A 17,641-nucleotide genomic window follows, 5' to 3' on the forward strand; every position below is an offset into this window, starting at 1 on the left:
CTTCTGGCAAAGCCTATTACAAATGCAAGTAAACTCATTTTTCCCTACAAATAATATTTTCATTAATTTCACAGTGTTTCAGAAATAAATCACATTGCAGTAGATCCTTTGGAGCTTCAAAGAAATAAAACTGGCTTTCTTAAACATCAAGTTAAATTATTGACCACAGCAAAGGTATGTTGATCATTAGTTTTTATTTCATTATCAATTATTGCTTTTCCTTATTTCCTCATAAAAGTGATGTTATTATTACACTTGTCATAATCACTTATAATTATTATCTCATTTCTTACATTATAGTTTTTATCACAGTAAGAAAATTGGGTGATGCAGCAAAATTGACCATTTTATATTCAATAATGTTGCCACATCTGCTCATGTAGTATCTCTGTATAAAATTCAAAGTATTAATACGTCAGAGGAAAGAAAAAGTGTTCTGAAGGCAGAGAGGTGTTTTAATCAGCGTTCTCCAGAGAAACAGAATCAACAGGATGGATGGATACATACATGCATACATACATATTTACCATGACAAACTGGCTCACATAATTATGAATGCAGTGAAGTCTCATGACCTGCTGTCTCCAAACTGACAGCACAGGAAAGCTGGACGTGTAGCTACAGTGCACACCAGAAGGCCTGAGAACCAGGATCCTTATCATACATCCCCATCCAGGTCTGAAGGTCCTAAAGCAACAGCACCAACATCTGAAAACAAGACAAAATGGACATCCCAGTTCAAGTAGGAAGCAATTTTGCACTATTCAGGCCCTCAAATGATTGTAATATGCCTGCCACCACTGGTGAGGGTAATCTTCTTTATTCAATCTATCAATTCAAATATTATCCTGTTCCAAAAACACCCTCACAAACACACCTGGAATAATGTTTTACCAACTATCCAAGCATACTAAGCTCGGTCATGTTGACATACAAACTTCACCATCTCAAGGTCAAGTTCAAATTCTTGTTCCACTATTTGTGTGACTTTTGGCAATTTACATAATCTGTATTAATCCTCCTACATTTTAACAGGAAGAAAAGAGAAGGAAGGACAGGACAAAAAATACAAATATCGATAGATTTGTGTTATATCTTTTGGATATCGAAATAGTTCCCATCTATTTGTTTAGCTTTTATTTTTGCTTTTTACTGTGAAGTAGTATATAAAATCATTTTTTGAGAAAGAAATAAGATTTATTGGAGGTTTGATGATACTTTAGGAGGATTTAACACTTACGAAAAGTGAAAAATAAAAACATTCAGGCAAATATACTCGTTCAGTGGGATCGACGGTCTAGTTAAGACTGTTAAGAATCTAGAGTTGTAAATATGCTCAATTAAGTATATAGATGTTAAATATTCTTATAGTATTTATATTATATCATAAATGCTCAGCCGGCCAATTGTGGGCAAGACAATGTAGATAGTTGGATTATCCAGGATTAGCGTTTTGTTATGTAATGTAGTGAAAGGAAAAAAGGGCAAGTGAATTTGAAATTTTGAAAAGAGAGTGAGTGACAACATCATGGTGAGTGTATCAGAAGAACTGTGGGGACAGTAAAATAAATTGATAAAAACCGATCCACATAAATTTCATGTGATTTGGAATGGGCATAAGTTCAGCAAGAAATTCAGAAAAGAAGTAGAAATGTAAGGTCACAGGGCAAAAATAATTCAGGATTTTTTTTGTGGTGGGGAAGTATAACAATGAGGCTCATGAATTCAGTTATAGGCTAAAGAGAAATTGCATCATAAATGGTAGATAGCAATTGGTCACAAGTCATGCAAGTGTTCACATATGGGTGAACTCTAGCAATAAGCATCACTTTTAAGGATCATTACTAAAAGTTTTGAAAAAACAGACTTGAGTACTGTGTGTCCTGATTGAGTATAGGTTTTGAAGTCAAAAAAACCTAATTTGATGTATATCTCTGACACTTTCTTGCTTCGAAAACTTCAGGAAATTGCATGTTTTCTCTCAACCTCATTGTTCTTATGTCCAAAGTGAAGGTAGAGATGGGGGAAGATATAGACAGATTAGGTTATATCCCCTAGGTCATATATCACATAAGTGGGTAAAGACTATGAACCTAGATTTTCTAAATTCAGATTCATTGTGATTTCCATTATATCACAATAACCTATGGTTAAATATCTAGAAAAAGCAATAAAGAATTCACAATTCATTTACTGGGTTTGGGGAATTCAGACAAGATTTATGTTAGTGCTTATCTCTACCAGCTGTCTTTAAATCGCAAGGCTAAACACAGGCAACAGTTTGCTTGGATTTTCCATTTTGGTTACTTAAAACATATTGCAAGAAGATTCTGCACCTAGGTTTAAAGCACAGTTTAGCTGGTGGCAAATACTAACTGTTCTCTGCAAAAAATCTAAACAAGCACTAGACATTTCTTCAGTTTTCAATCAACTGTGCTACATGTTTAAAATATAGTTAAAGCAACAGCAAAACTAGAAAGATGGCAGAATGCAAAGGAGCATATAGGCAGGGCCACTTTGCCGCCAGAAAAGGAAGCAGATGGAGAATCATATAAGTAGGAAAAATTAAAGTCAGGAAGGGAAGGCAGCAGAGCCGACATGGTGAGAGCAACACCAGTGAGGAACACAGGCAGATTGCTAAGCTTCACTGCTGCTGCAGCAGCAAGACATTAGACGCAAGTCATGTGGGAAGAATTACTATCTGGAAATTTTAAACCACATAGATAGAGAAAGACTAAGAATATATTAATAAAAGAGTCACTGCACAACACCTGTTTTACATCTTCGGAACTGAAGTTTTTCCCTCCCTGGTACTCAATGAATAAAGCTCAATTGCCTCACTCTAGCTCCTTGTTAAGTATCTAAAATAAATTTAGATGTTAGTAAAATAACATAACCCCGAAGATCTGCACCGTCCCTGTTTATCCCAATATCCCTCATACATACCTTCTGAATTGTTTTAGGAATTTTTTCACTATGCTCTGAGCAAAATATACACATCAACCATTTAAATTTTTCTTAAGATTAGTTAACAAAAGTCAAAGACAAAAACATCAATAGATATTTGCAGGTATATTAACTGAATTGTCGTGTAAATAACTGCTTCTGTTGGTGAGATTAAAGCTTAGAAGATTATATTTAATCTTCTACAAGATTTAATCTTGTATTAATACAAGATTTAGTATAGTACTCTCAAGCTTTAAGTTCAACAACTGGAAAAATATCCAGTAAAATGAAAGTAACTCAAATCACACTGATTTGAAGGACTAAAAACAACATCATTATCATCATCTTCAACATCATCTAAAGCAAATTCCAAATGCAAGTACAGATTCTGTCTCTACCTAACACACTGTAGAGCACATTGTTATATCTTTAATTTCCTTGTCAAAAATATAGAAATTGATTCTCTCTTTACACACAATATGACACCAAAAAAAAGCCTTCTAAGATTTTCCAACCAAATTGGGTAATATGTGGAATGATTTCTTCTCTGATTCCACTGAATATAGAACTGAAGTTTCTACTTATCTAGTGAACACAAAAAACCAGAGCAAAGTATTCCCTTGTGGCTTGTTATATTGTTCTACAGAATCTATTCCACTATTGTGACATAAATGTTCATTTCTAGTAATATTGATTTTTCTGGCCCGTTTTGCTAATTACAGAGGGAATTAACTATGACAAAGCACAATTTTGCATTTGTCAACTGATAAGCAACCAAATTTGAACTTTGTTCAGGCCAAGAGAGAAGAATGAATATTATATATTGATTTTGGTTTTTTGCTAAACACTATAATACTTCCTTCTCTAAAGCCCAAATCACTATAAAACATCAATTTAATACTTCTTTAAATCTTGCTATTTTGATTGTTTACAACTAACAACAATTATTTTGCCTGATTTACACAGAAAGTGAGATAATCAAATTTAAAGTCTGAATTTTTTGTTATATGCATGTGTAAACATATATACACTTAGAACCATCTCTATGTCCTTTTTACAACTTGTCTCAATGGAAGAGTCAGCCTTGTTCTAACAATTTTTAAACCTAATTTAATATTTTTTGATATAAATTATCCTCTCTCATGTATCTTAACATTTCTCTTTTCTTCATATATATTTCAGTTTATAAATATGACCAAAGCATCCTTATCTCAAATCAATATCCACCTTCTGAACTCACCTTGACATATAGTAAAATAAACAATAACCTCCAGTTGAGAAAAGAGTATGTTACTAGAATAGTAATTGACAACCAAGAAATAATCCCTAGTAAAATTTTTGCCTTTATATTTAAAATATAAAGAATCTTTAGCAATAATTGAAATCAAAAGCATAGGAAAAATTACTATTTAGAAAAATACATATTTTTATGTATGTATGAGTTTAACCATTTTTATGTATGTATGAGTTTTACATATGAGTTTAACCTCATAAAAAATACCAGGTGGATTCAGTTACACGGTTAGAGAAAAATGCATATGTGAGTATACAGCTATAGTCTCTGGGGAATCTTAAAAATAATAACAAAAATGATCACATGTAAAAATAAGTTATATATTTTATAGTACAAATTTTACTGAAAAAAATAGTATATTGAAAGTTAAAGTAAGAAGTAAAAACCAAACAAACAAAAAGATGTAGGTAGTACATTTTCTATGACTGATGGCTCATTTGTTAACTGACAGGATATGTTTGTGTTTATTTACAAATTAGTGATAAGATATTTTCAATGTATTGCTGAGCTTTTGATGATTAATCTTGAAATGAGTAAAGGTTTGCCACAAGGTGAATTGTCTAACTTATCATGACTTTACTCTGTATGTTACATATCATTAATATTTAATAAAAGAAATAATTCAAGAAAATAGAGTCACCTTGGAAAATCTCCATATCCAAAGTAGCTTATTATTTTATACATTTCTAATAGTGATATAAAACTGTACTATATTAACTCGTGCTTATACAGAGTGAGGCTGATGAGAGAACTGTTATGTAGACTATGCAAATAAAGCTATACACAAATATTAGACATAAAAGATATTTCATATATATGTGGTTTGCAAAAATTTGGATTAATTATATAGTTAAATTTTTGGTTTTATGTAAACTTTTTAAAAATTTGTAGGACACTGAAAGACTATCATGTATCATTTTAGTTAGGATTTGTTTTTTACTGAATGAAATTTTTGAATTTTTCTGAGCCCTATTAAATAATCCATGATTCATTACTCAATAAATAACATAAATTCTAATATTATCTTCCTGAAACATCTGGGAATGTGGTCCTTTAGACGACAATTGTGCATAAATAAAAGTAATATTTTGAGAGTTGGTATTTGTACTGGTAATAATATGTTTTACACATCAGAATGGCAACAAGAAAATACCTACTGTATCAATTCATAGGCCTATGTCTGTCCTCCCACTTGACATGCTTTCTTTGAGAGAAAAGATGTAAAAAAATGTGCTGCAGATTGAGTATTCCTGCTCCAAAATCTTAAACTTTTTGAGTGTTGACATGATGTCACAAGTGGAAAATTCTACACATGATGTCTTTGCTTTCTGATGGCTCAGTGTACAAAAACTTTGTCTCATGCACAAAATTATTAAAAATCTGTAATAAAGTTACCTCAGGCTATTTGTATAAGATGAATATAAAGCATAAATGAATTTTGTGTTAGAATCGCACCCCTTCCCCGAGATATTTCATCACATATATGCAAATATTCCACCCCCGCCCCCCAAAAAATCTGAAATCTGAAACACTTTTGGTCCTAAACATTTTGGATAAGGGATACTCACTTAACTCATCTTTCATAGATAAGTTACCAATTCATAAGCATAAGATTACAAGCCAAGAACTATGGCAAGAAAATTGACAAAAATCCATAACTTTGTGGTGTTTAAATTCTGTGAAACAGGCCCGGATACGAGACAGGTAAAATATGCGGTACATTAAGTTAGATGAGAATCGGGATGAGTATTCTGGAATAGTTTGTGAGATTTTTTGGATACATATATGTCTATGTTTATAAATTATTGTGAAGGACAGAGATGAAGACATTTAATTTGAAACTAAGAAGCACATTTAATTTGATGTGACCCAAATATCGACAAGGTGATTTAAAGTTTCTACTGTTATTTTCTGTTATGTCTGTTTCCCACCAGGCAGTTTACTTAGCAGTTGCTTTTTTAAATTATATTTTCAGTGTTTCTTATCCATCTTGTCCCTTACTTTAATAATAGCTGATATAGTTGGAATTCATTTATATTATTTATTGATTTATATTAATTATTGATTATGCATTTCACTATTATCTACTGGTAACTACAGTCTGTCAAGTGCTATTTTAGGTCTTAGATAAGTAATAGTAAATGAAATAGAAAACACTCTTGCTATTTTGGAACTCACAATTTAGGTGAAACTGTATGAAGACGAGTAAAGTCATCTTCCAATAACCCTTAAAAACTTGCAGGAACTGCCGCTATTTAATGATGATAGAGTGGGTTCTCAGCTCTGAAAGAATATTTATTAAAATGTGTTATCACTCTTAGTTTTTTATTTTAGCTAAAAATATTCACAAGATTTTAATCATTATAATTTGAGAAGAAATACTGACTATATTTCACAAGTTATAAGTAAGGTATCCTAATTTTAAACATAACTCTAATTATTTTAGGTTAAGTTTTTGTATTTGAAATTGTTTCTCATAGCCCCAAGATTTTCTAAGCACCTATTTTATATGCCTTGCCACATGCTAGGCCATTATTGTGCTGCGCTTTGGGTAGGAATTATAATTAGTAGCATAGGCTCTATAGACGAGTTCCGGAGTACGACTGAGTAAGAATCCAGCCTCTGCAGTTTACCAGTTGTGTGAACATAGGCAACTTCTTTAAGTTCTATTGACTACACTTTTCCCATCTACAAAATACAGATACAATTAGTTAAATTAAAATAAAAAAAGAAGTTTTGGAGAATTAAGTGACATAATATAGGTGATGCAATTACAATTAGCTTGGTACTTGTCAAATCTTAAATGATTATTGGCAGTTCTTATCACTAGAAGATATAAAATTATTAAACTGTTTTTAATGGGTTTATAATATAATTGAGAAAATAATATGAATGACATGAAGCAATCAGCAAATGATAATTGCCAGAATATATTAAAGAGAAAAATTATGTGGTTAATATAGTACTGGATTGACAGAACTGTGCACTGGATTGACAGAACCGTGATTAATACTTGCACTTTTTTAGGTGTGGTTATTTTAGGTAAGGCTTAAGCATACACATTAATTTGCTAGGGCTGCCATAATAAACTATCACAGACTGGGTGGCTTGAACAACAGAAATTTATTTTCTCATACTTCTGGAGGCTAGGAAGTCCAAGATCAAGGTATTGGCAGGTTTGGTTTCTTGAAGCCTCTCACCTTAGTTGGAAGTGGCCATCTTATTAATGTGTTCACAGATGGAAAAAGGAAAATTCATTTTCCTCTACTCTCAGTATTTCTCACACCAAATGTGTGGGTTTTCTACACATAGCAATTATCCAACTCTTTGTAGACACCAAATGAGTGTCTTATAATTTAATTCAATTTTGACACTAAATAGTTGGAGTTAGTGCAAACCCCCAGGTTACAGGCTTAGCCTAAAAAGACCGCCCCCACTTCAGACACCAGTCATAAGTAGTAAGTCCCCACATTATCTGCACTTCTGTCTGACGTGGATACAAATTAGGGGTTTCACAACTCCCTTCTTGTTTGGTAATTTGCCTTAACAGCTCACAGAATTCAAGGAAACGCTTGATTTACCCTAAACATATTATTTTATTTATTTTTATTTTATTTTATATTTATTTATTTATTTAATTTTGAGATGGAGTGTTGCACTGTCCCCCAGACTGGAGTACAGCGGCATGGTCTCGGCTCACTGTAAACTCCGCCTTCCGGGTTCAAGGGATCCTGCCCCAGCTTCCCTAGTAGCTTGGACTACAGGCATGTGTCACCACACCTGGATAATTTTTGTGTTTTTAGCAGAGACAGGATTTTACCTTGTTGGCCAGGCTGTTCTTGAACTCCTGACCTCAAGTGGTCTGCCCACCTCGGCCTCCCAAAGTGTTGTGATTACAGGCATGAGCCACTGTGCCCAGCCCCTAATCAGGTTACTACAAAAGATATAATTGAACAGTCAGTTGCTGTGCAATTATACAAAAGCCCTCAAAATGCTATCCAAAGTTTTTTATAATCCTTTATGTAGGAACAATTAATAAAATTTTTTTATTGATTATTGGACTCCGTTTCCAATCCCTCTCCCTTCCCTGGAGGTGAAGGAGTAGGACCAAAAGTTCCAACCCTCTAATTATATGATTGATTGCTCTGGCAACCAGCCCCCATCCAGAAGGTAACTTGGGGCCCCAACCAGTGTTCCACTCATTAACATACAAAAAGACACTTATGACCTCAGAGATTCCAAGGGTGTTAGAAGTTTTTGTGTCAGAAACTGGAGACTAAGATCAAATATTATAACACAAGATGCTCCTATCACCATTATTATTTAGGAATTTACAAGTATTTTAGAACCTCTGTGCCAGAAACTTGGTGAAGAAACCAAACATATATTTCTTATTATGTCAGGTATGGCCATCCCTAAGTCTGTGCTGTTGTGTTTTACACAATTCTTCCTAGAAATACACCAGCCATATTGGATTAGGACTCACACATAGGACTTCATTTACCTAATTGTCTCATTAAAGACTGTCTTTAAATTTCTGTCATTCTGAGGCACTGGAGATTAGAATTTACACATATGAAATTGGCAGGAGGACAGTTTGGTATCTCAATTTTATCATCTCTAAAATGCAGATGATATTATACAAGCTGCAAATGTAATTGCAAAGATTTATTTTAAAAAGGTATGTAATGCTTTTAGCACACTGAGTATGATTTAGTGCTCAAATGTAGCTGTGTCAGTCAGTATCACAAAAGGGAACAGAAGACACATTCAAATGTAAGTCAAGAAGGGTTTATTTACAAAGGGATAACTGCAAATAAGTGAGTGAAAGGGAATCCAGATTTCTAAGGGAAACCACAAGGAATGGTGTGTCTAATAGCTCCAGCACTGTTAGAATCCCAAGCCATTAAGGCATGAAAAAAGTGAAGGTTACTAAAACCTAGAATTGGTCAATGTCTTGCAAAGGAAGCTAACAACAGGAAAGGTAACTTTCGATGTCAGAAAACAGCCAGTTCAAAGCAACTTTGAGAGAGGAAGTAGGGGAATAATTATCTTCATGTCAAGTTTTGTATTCCTTCAGATTTCTTTACAGGTTCTATATTAGTAGAACATAAATGTAACCCAGACACTTAATGATATGGTTTATACATGTCAGTCTCCTAGGCGAAGACAGTAGAATGGAGAAGAATAAAGAGTATTTCTGGAGTGTCAATTGGACATTAGGTAGTAAAAAATGTTAGGTGAAAGTTTGAGAGAAAAACATCTTTAGTATGTTTTTTTAAGGAAAACAGAATTGTTGCAGGTACCAGGATGATTTACCTTTAGTTACTCAGTTCTTAAAAGAAGGATGACAAGTTTAATCCTGGAAATTATGAATACAAAAATAGTAAATAAGAGGGCACCAATGTTAATTATATGAAGACTGGTCCTATTGAATAAGACTAAATTTAAAAAAAATAAAATAAAAATCTGTGGAAATCATACTCCATAATGATGGAAAGACTAGGACAATTTTTTAGCATAGCAAAAGTCCTCAAGTTCAAAATTGCACAGTGTTAAAATTTATCAGAAAAATCTACTAATACAGACCAACTCCAATTCTAAAATGGCAAATGCACACAAATAGCCTTCAAAGTTAATAACCATTTTAAATGTGAAAAAGAACACAACACATTCAAACTTACCTTATTATAATTCTTCAGATCTTATTATTTATTGTTCTGAGATTATTAGACAGTAGAATATAAATCAGAATGTTACTGTCACTTGGGAATAAAAAACATACATATGGGTTTTTGATTTTGTAATGATTGTGTGTAATAATTTTGTCACACATATGTTTATGTTTTATTCTGAAATTGCAGTGACATTCTGAATCATATTCTACTGCCTACTAATCTGTCAATGGGAGCTAGTTAAGCTATAATATGCATAAATACTTAAAAGGAAGCTATACATGTTTTTACCAATTATTTTCTTATTATAGTTGTGTGTGAATTTATAACTAAACACTAAAATTAGAAATAGCTCAGTAATCTTAGAAAACTGGAAACACCTAAGAAACCTTAATATATTAGTTCACATATCAAAATGCTGATCTTTTTGACTTATTTTCTTGACTACCTACCTCAGTCAAAATACAATTCTTTAATTAAGGCAAATATGCAAGGCCACCTCTGAATTTGTATTCCCCACTAACATGGTCTTACAGTTGTAGGGATATAAAAATTAAAGATGGTAGGGTTGATATGGGATGGGATCTTAGATAATGAAGAAACAAAGAGTCGCCTGTGTATTTCTCTATCCTTTATTAATCTGTCATTTCCCACAGTAATGTAAGAATCTAATTGTTTGTGCTTCCATAAATCACTCTTCTCTGGATATAACTAGACAATTTTCTGTATTACTGTCTAAACTCTTACTGTAAGGAAGTCATTAAATACATCTTAGAGCTATTATCTCCACAACCACTACAAATCAACACATTTATACATACTGATTCAGAAATTAAATTGGTAAAGTTATCTGCCTAAAATAATATGTGACTCCAGTTAACACAGAAAGAAAAGGGAAGAGAAGACTAGAAAGAACTTTAGCCAGTAGTATAGTTTTGAAAAAGTTTCAGCCAGTCCAACAGAGAACTCCAGCGTAGATTGCCTATGAGGAAGTCATTTATTGGACAGAAATTCTGTGAAAGTGGGTCAGCCCCAGGTGGAGGATATGGGCTACCTTCTTTCTGGCAGTAGGTTCTCTAGAAGGGAGCTCTGAGATGTGCCCCTCCCAGAGACTGCCACAAAAGCACAGTGATGGCTAAATATAGTATCTAAATTGTTTTTATTTACGTATACATATCAAGCAAACATATCACAATGAAAACACGTATCTTTTTCTGAGAAACAACAATGAACACTGAGCTTTGTACCCACACACAATTTACGCATGCATCTTCTATCATTTTCCAAATCTTCTATTATTTTCCAAATCTTCTATTAATCCCACCAAACGCTAGTATATCAGCTTCCTGAAATTTACAGAGGTGTAATCAAGTATGGCACAACTCAGAGTAACACCACTAGTTTTTTCATTAAATGGTCAGCAGTGGCAGTATTTAACTGTTTCAGACTGCTCCTGTCCAAAACGTTTTATGCCTTTATTTTATTTTAAATATTTTGTATCCAAAAAAAATTTTTTTTATTTATTTTAAATCATTTTGTATCCAGATTTCTGTTCTTGAATGGAGAGTGTAGATTAAATTGATTTTTTTTAAAAAGATGTTTTAAAAATAAGCTAATTCTGTTTCTGATTTAACAATTGGTTAAAAGTGAAACTCTTCAAAACAGACATGAACAAGGACCATCCTAGTCTGGGTAAGATTTTGTAACACTGGGTAGTAAAGCTTATTTCATTTTCCATAAATTGTGTATATTCTCTAAGTTCTAGGATGAATATAAAACCAGTGATAAGTCACGATATATATTTTCCAGTTAATTATGATTACAAAATATACTTTTCTTGGACTATGTTTCCAAACTCCCAGCTTAAGAAAAACAATTATAAGCAGAATTCTCCAGCTACCTATAGACACTCCTGTCCCTGTTGCTCATTATGTTCCATTTGTATAGGGAATCTTATCGTTCCTTAAAGTTCCTTTAAAAGACCTAGCTATTTTCCAACTTTGACTATGAAATTGCTCTTGTAGTCTCCTGGGATCTTTTTGAACAGGTGTCTCTTTCTTGCCATGTAGGGTGAACATTGCCTGTCATTTACTGAATGGACTCTTAATAAAAATTTTGTATAATTTAGCAAAATATCACCCACACTGTAATATTATACATTTTATATTTTTCATATATTCATTAAATAACAAGTTTTAAGCTAGCTATTACTCAGAATAAGATGTGAAGATATTGAAAAGATTTACATGATTTGAAACACTTTTTCTTAATAAGAGTTTTACTTAAATAAAATCCACTTATCAATAAAGTCACCATTTTAAAACATACAATTCACTGAGGGTTTTTTACTTTTGCTTTTTTAGTATATTTACATAGTTTGGAGCCATCACCGCTATTTAATTTTAGGACGTTTTCATGTTCACAAAAAGAAGCTCTGTACTCATTATCTCTCAATCTCCACTGCTTCCTTCTTCTAGTTCCTGGCTAGCACTAATCTACTTTCTGTTTCTAAGAATTTGCCCATTCTGGACATTTCATATGAATTAAATTTTGTAATATGTTGCCTTTTGTGACTACCTTCCCTCATTAAGCATAATGTTTTCAAAGCAATATTAAAAGTTTTAATATTATTCACTAATGAGTAATATTTAATTTTATTAATGTTTGAAAACCACATTTGTTTATCCACTATTTAGTTGATGGTCCTTTAGGTTGTTTCCAACATGGGACAAGTGTGTTGCTATAGAATATGTGTATATTGTGTAAACATATGTTTTCATTTCTCTTGAGTATATATCTATGAATAGAATTGCTGAATCATATGGTCACTCCATATTTAACTTTTAAAGGAACAGCCAAACTGTTTCCCAAAGAATCTGTATCATTTTACAATGCCATGACCAATCATGGGGTTTTCATTTTCTCCATAAAACTTACTATTTTCTGTTTTGTTTCAGTGTGAGTCATCTTTTGGATATCACGTGGCATCGCTTTTTTGGTTTTGATTTGTAGCTCCCTAATGATTAAACATAATTGAACACATTTCTCATGCACTTGTTAATTATTTTTGTATCTTTTTTGGATAAATAACTACTTAAATTCTTTGCCACTTTTTACTTTTCTTTGGTTTTCAGTTATTTCATTGTAATTGTTTTTTATATACTGTGGATACAAGTCCCTTATCAGAACATATTGAATTTGCAAATATATTCTAATATGTGGGCTGTCTATTCACTTTCTTCATGATATTTTTCAAAGCATTTTTTAATTTTAAGTCCAATTTATTTATTGTTTGTTTGTTTGTTTGTATATTGGGTGTCACATGTAAAAGAAAAACAATGCCTAATTCAAAATCACAAAAACTTACTCCCAAGTTCTCTTCTGAGAGTTTTCTAACTTTAGGTCTTAAACTTAGATATGATCAATTTTAAATTACTTTTTCAATATAAAATGAGGGAGAGATATAGCTTCTAGTCCACTTTTTTTTCACCATATACAAAAATCAATTAAAAATGGATTAAAGACTTAAATCTAAGACCACAAATTATGAAAGTCCTATGAGAAAACATTTGGGATGTTCTCCAGGATAATGGAGTGGGCAAAGATTTCTTGAGTAACACCCCAAAGCACAGGCAACCTAAGCAAAAATGGGCAAGTGGGACCACATCCTGTTAAAAGCTTCTGCACACAAATGAAACAATTAACAAAATGAAAATACAACCCATAGAATGAGAGAAAATATTTGCAAACTACCAATCTGTGAAAGGATTAATAACCAGAATATATAGCTCCAACTACTCAATAGGAAAAATCTAATTATGCAATTTAAAAATGGGCAAAATATTTGGATAGATATTTCTCAACAAAAGATATACAAAAGGCAAACAGGTATATGAAAAGGTGCTCAACATCATTGATAATCAGAGAAATGCAAATCAAAACTACAATGATATATTATCTTACCCCAGTTAAGATGGCTTTTATCCAAAAGGCAGGCAATAAGAATGCTGGAGAGGATTAAGAAAAAAGGAAACACTTGGTGGGAATTTAAATTAATGCAGGCATTATGGAGAACAGTATGGACATTCCTCAGAAAACTAAACATAGAATTACTATATTATCCAACATTTCCACTGCTACATATATAACCAGAAGAAAGGAAATTCATGTATCAAAGAGTACCAGCACTCCTATGTTTATTGCAGTGCTATTCACAATAGCCAAGATTTGGAAGCAGCGTAAGTGTTCATCAACAGACAAATCAATAAGGAAAATGTGGTACATATACCTAATGGAATACTATTCAGCCATGAAAAAAATAGAGATCCCGTCTTTTGCAACAACGTGAATGGAACTAGAGGACACTATATTAAGTGAAATAAGCCAGATTCAGAAAGACAAATTTTGCACGTTCTCACTCATTTGCGGGAGCTAAAATTTAAAACAATTGAACTCATGGAGATAGAAAGTAGAATGATGGTTACTAGAGGCTGGGAAAGATAGTGGGGGGACAGGGAAAGTGGAGATGGTTAGTGGGTACAAAAACATAGGTAGAATAAATAAGATATAGTATTTGCTAGCACAATAGGGTGACTACAGTAAAAAAGAATTATTGTGTATTTAAAAATAATTAAAAGAGTATTTTTAATTAGAATGTTTCTATAACAAAGAAATGATAAATGTTTGAGGTGATGGATACTCCATTTACCTTCATGTGATTATTACACATTGCATACCTAAATAAAAATGTCTAAGTATCCCATGTGAATATATACTTACCATGTACCCATGAAAATTAAAATTTTAAAATAAATGAATTAACCATACGTATAACTTTTTATTAACAAACTTTCAATTTTCTTCCATTGAACCATAGGTATCTCCTATGCCAGTACCAAGCTCTATTAATTATGATGACTCTGAAGTATTTGTTTGCCTGTTAAAATATTCAATTTTTCTCCTATGTTGGAAATAGACTCTAGAGGACTGAGGGAAGAAGCAGGATATCACTTTAAATATTATATTTTTAAAGAATAGATAACAAATGGTAGCAGCTTGGTTGAGTATGGTAGCGATAGAGATGAAGATAATTGGATAAATTCTGGATATATTTTGAATTTATATCCAATAATATCGATAATTGATTAAATGTAAGGCATAAGAGAGCAGACTCAAGGATGAAGTTAATGTTTTTCTTAAGCAACTGGAAGGAAATGGATATCGTTTACTGGGATAGGGTTGAAAAGGAGAAGCAAAATTTTGGATTAAATAAATAATTCAATTTTTGATATATTAAGTTTCAAGTATTTCTTATATAGTCAGGTGGAAATGTAGAGCTATATATAAATCTAGCAATCAGGAGTGGGTGAAGATGTGAATTTGGCTTATAGCAAATTTTAACAACATGGAATTGCATCAGAGACTTAGATGTGAGAATAAATAAAGAACAGACAATGTTAGAGGGATAACTTCTTTGATATTTCTGCAGTTAGAAGCTGAGTTAGGAAGAGGGATTTTTGCAAAAAAACTGCATGAGGGGGAGTAGCCAATGATGTGGGCAGAACACCAGACACATGTGGTGTACAAGAAAGCAAGCAAAGCTTTAGCAGGAGGGAATAGCGACTCTTTAAAGAACTGCAGAAGGGTATGGCAAAATGAGAATATGGTAATTAGGCACTGGATTTAACAAAATACAGATGACATTGTTGGCATTGAAAAGAGCGGATTTGGTAGAGTGGTAAAGATAAAACATTATTTGGAATAGGGTTAAGAGAAAATGGCATCAAGATGGCCGAATAGGAACAGCTCCGGTCTACAGCTCCCAGCGTGAGCGACGCAGAAGACGGTGATTTCTGCATTTCCATCTGAGGTACCGGGTTCATCTCACTAGGGAGTGCCAGACAGTGGGCGCAGGCCAGTGGGTGCGCGCACCGTGCGCGAGCCGAAGCAGGGCGAGGCATTGCCTCACCTGGGAAGCGCAAGGGGTCAGGGAGTTCCCTTTCCGAGTCAAAGAAAGGGGTGACGGACGCACCTGGAAAACTCGGGTCACTCCCACCCGAATATTGCGCGTTTCAGACCGGCTTAAAAAACGGCGCACCACGAGACTATATCCCACACCTGGCTCGGAGGGCCCTACGCCCTCGGAATCTCGCTGATTGCTAGCACAGCAGTCTGAGATCAAACTGCAAGGCGGCAGCAAGGCTGGGGGAGGGGCGCCCACCATTGCCCAGGCTTGCTTAGGTAAATAAAGCAGCCGGGAAGCTCGAACTGGGTGGAGCCCACCACAGCTCAAGGAGGCCTGCCTGCCTCTGTAGGCTCCACCTCTGGGGGCAGGGCACAGACAAACAAAAAGACAGCAGTAACCTCTGCAGACTTGAATGTCCCTGTCTGATAGCTTTGAAGAGAGCAGTGGTTCTCCCAGCACGCAGCTGGAGATCTGAGAACGGGCAGACTGCCTCCTCAAGTGGGTCCCTGACCCCTGACCCCCGAGCAGCCTAACTGGGAGGCACCCCCCAGCAGGGGCACACTGACACCTCACATGGCAGGGTATTCCAACAGACCTGCAGCTGAGGGTCCGGTCTGTTAGAAGGAAAACTAACAAACAGAAAGGACATCCACACCGAAAACCCATCTGTACATCACCATCATCAAAGACCAAAAGTAGATAAAACCACAAAGATGGGGAAAAAACAGAACAGAAAAACAGGAAACTCTAAAATGCAGAGCGCCTCTCCTCCTCCAAAGGAACGCAGTTCCTCACCAGCAATGGAACAAAGCTGGATGGAGAATGATTTTGACGAGCTGAGAGAAGAAGGCTTCAGACGATCAAATTACTCTGAGCTACGGGAGGACATTCAAACCAAAGGCAAAGAATTTGAAAACTTTGAAAAAAAATTTAGAAGAATGTATAACTAGAATAACCAATACAGAGAAGTGCTTAAAGGAGCTGATGGAGCTGAAAACCAAGGCTCGAGAACTACGTGAAGAATGCAGAAGCCTCAGGAGCCGATGCGATCAACTGGAAGAAAGGGTATCAGCAATGGAAGATGAAATGAATGAAACTAAGCGAGAAGGGAAGTCTAGAGAAAAAAGAATAAAAAGAAATGAGCAAAGCCTCCAAGAAATATGGGACTATGTGAAAAGACCAAATCTACGTCTCATTGGTGTACCTGAAAGTGATGCGGAGAATGAAACCAAGTTGGAAAACACTCTGCAGGATATTATCCAGGAGAACTTCCCCAATCTAGCAAGGCAGGCCAACGTTCAGATTCAGGAAATACAGAGAACGCCACAAAGATACTCCTCGAGAAGAGCAACTCCAAGACACATAATTGTCAGATTCACCAAAGTTGAAATGAAGGAAAAAATGTTAAGGGCAGCCAGACAGAAAGGTCGGGTTACCCTCAAAGGGAAGCCCATCAGACTAACAGCGGATCTCTCGGCAGAAACCCTACAAGCCAGAAGAGAGTGGGGGCCAATATTCAACATTCTTAAAGAAAAGAATTTCCAACCCAGAATTTCATATCCAGCCAAACTAAGCTTCATAAGTGAAGGAGAAATAAAATACTTTACAGACAAGCAAATGCTGACCGATTTTGTCACCACCAGGCCTGCCCTAAAAGAGCTCCTGAAGGAAGCGCTAAACATGGAAAGGAACAACCGGTACCAGCCGCTGCAAAATCATGCCAAAATGTAAAGACCATCAAGACTAGGAAGAAACTGCATC

At 34.4% G+C, this 17,641-nt stretch overlaps 1 long non-coding RNA gene across 1 annotated transcript; it reads right to left on the reverse strand.

Moving 5' to 3' along the window:
- Nucleotides 1–434: 434 nt before the first annotated feature.
- On the reverse strand, nucleotides 435–5,503 carry LOC129143871 (uncharacterized). Its single transcript, XR_008547830.1, has 2 exons — nucleotides 5,398–5,503; nucleotides 435–708 (listed from the first exon to the last, which is right to left on the reverse strand). It is a non-coding gene; the product is annotated as an uncharacterized LOC129143871 (long non-coding RNA).
- Nucleotides 5,504–17,641: the final 12,138 nt, after the last annotated feature.

This window comes from Pan troglodytes, chromosome 3 (genome assembly GCF_028858775.2).
Source record: "Pan troglodytes isolate AG18354 chromosome 3, NHGRI_mPanTro3-v2.0_pri, whole genome shotgun sequence".
NCBI classification, from domain to species: Eukaryota; Metazoa; Chordata; class Mammalia; order Primates; family Hominidae; genus Pan; species Pan troglodytes.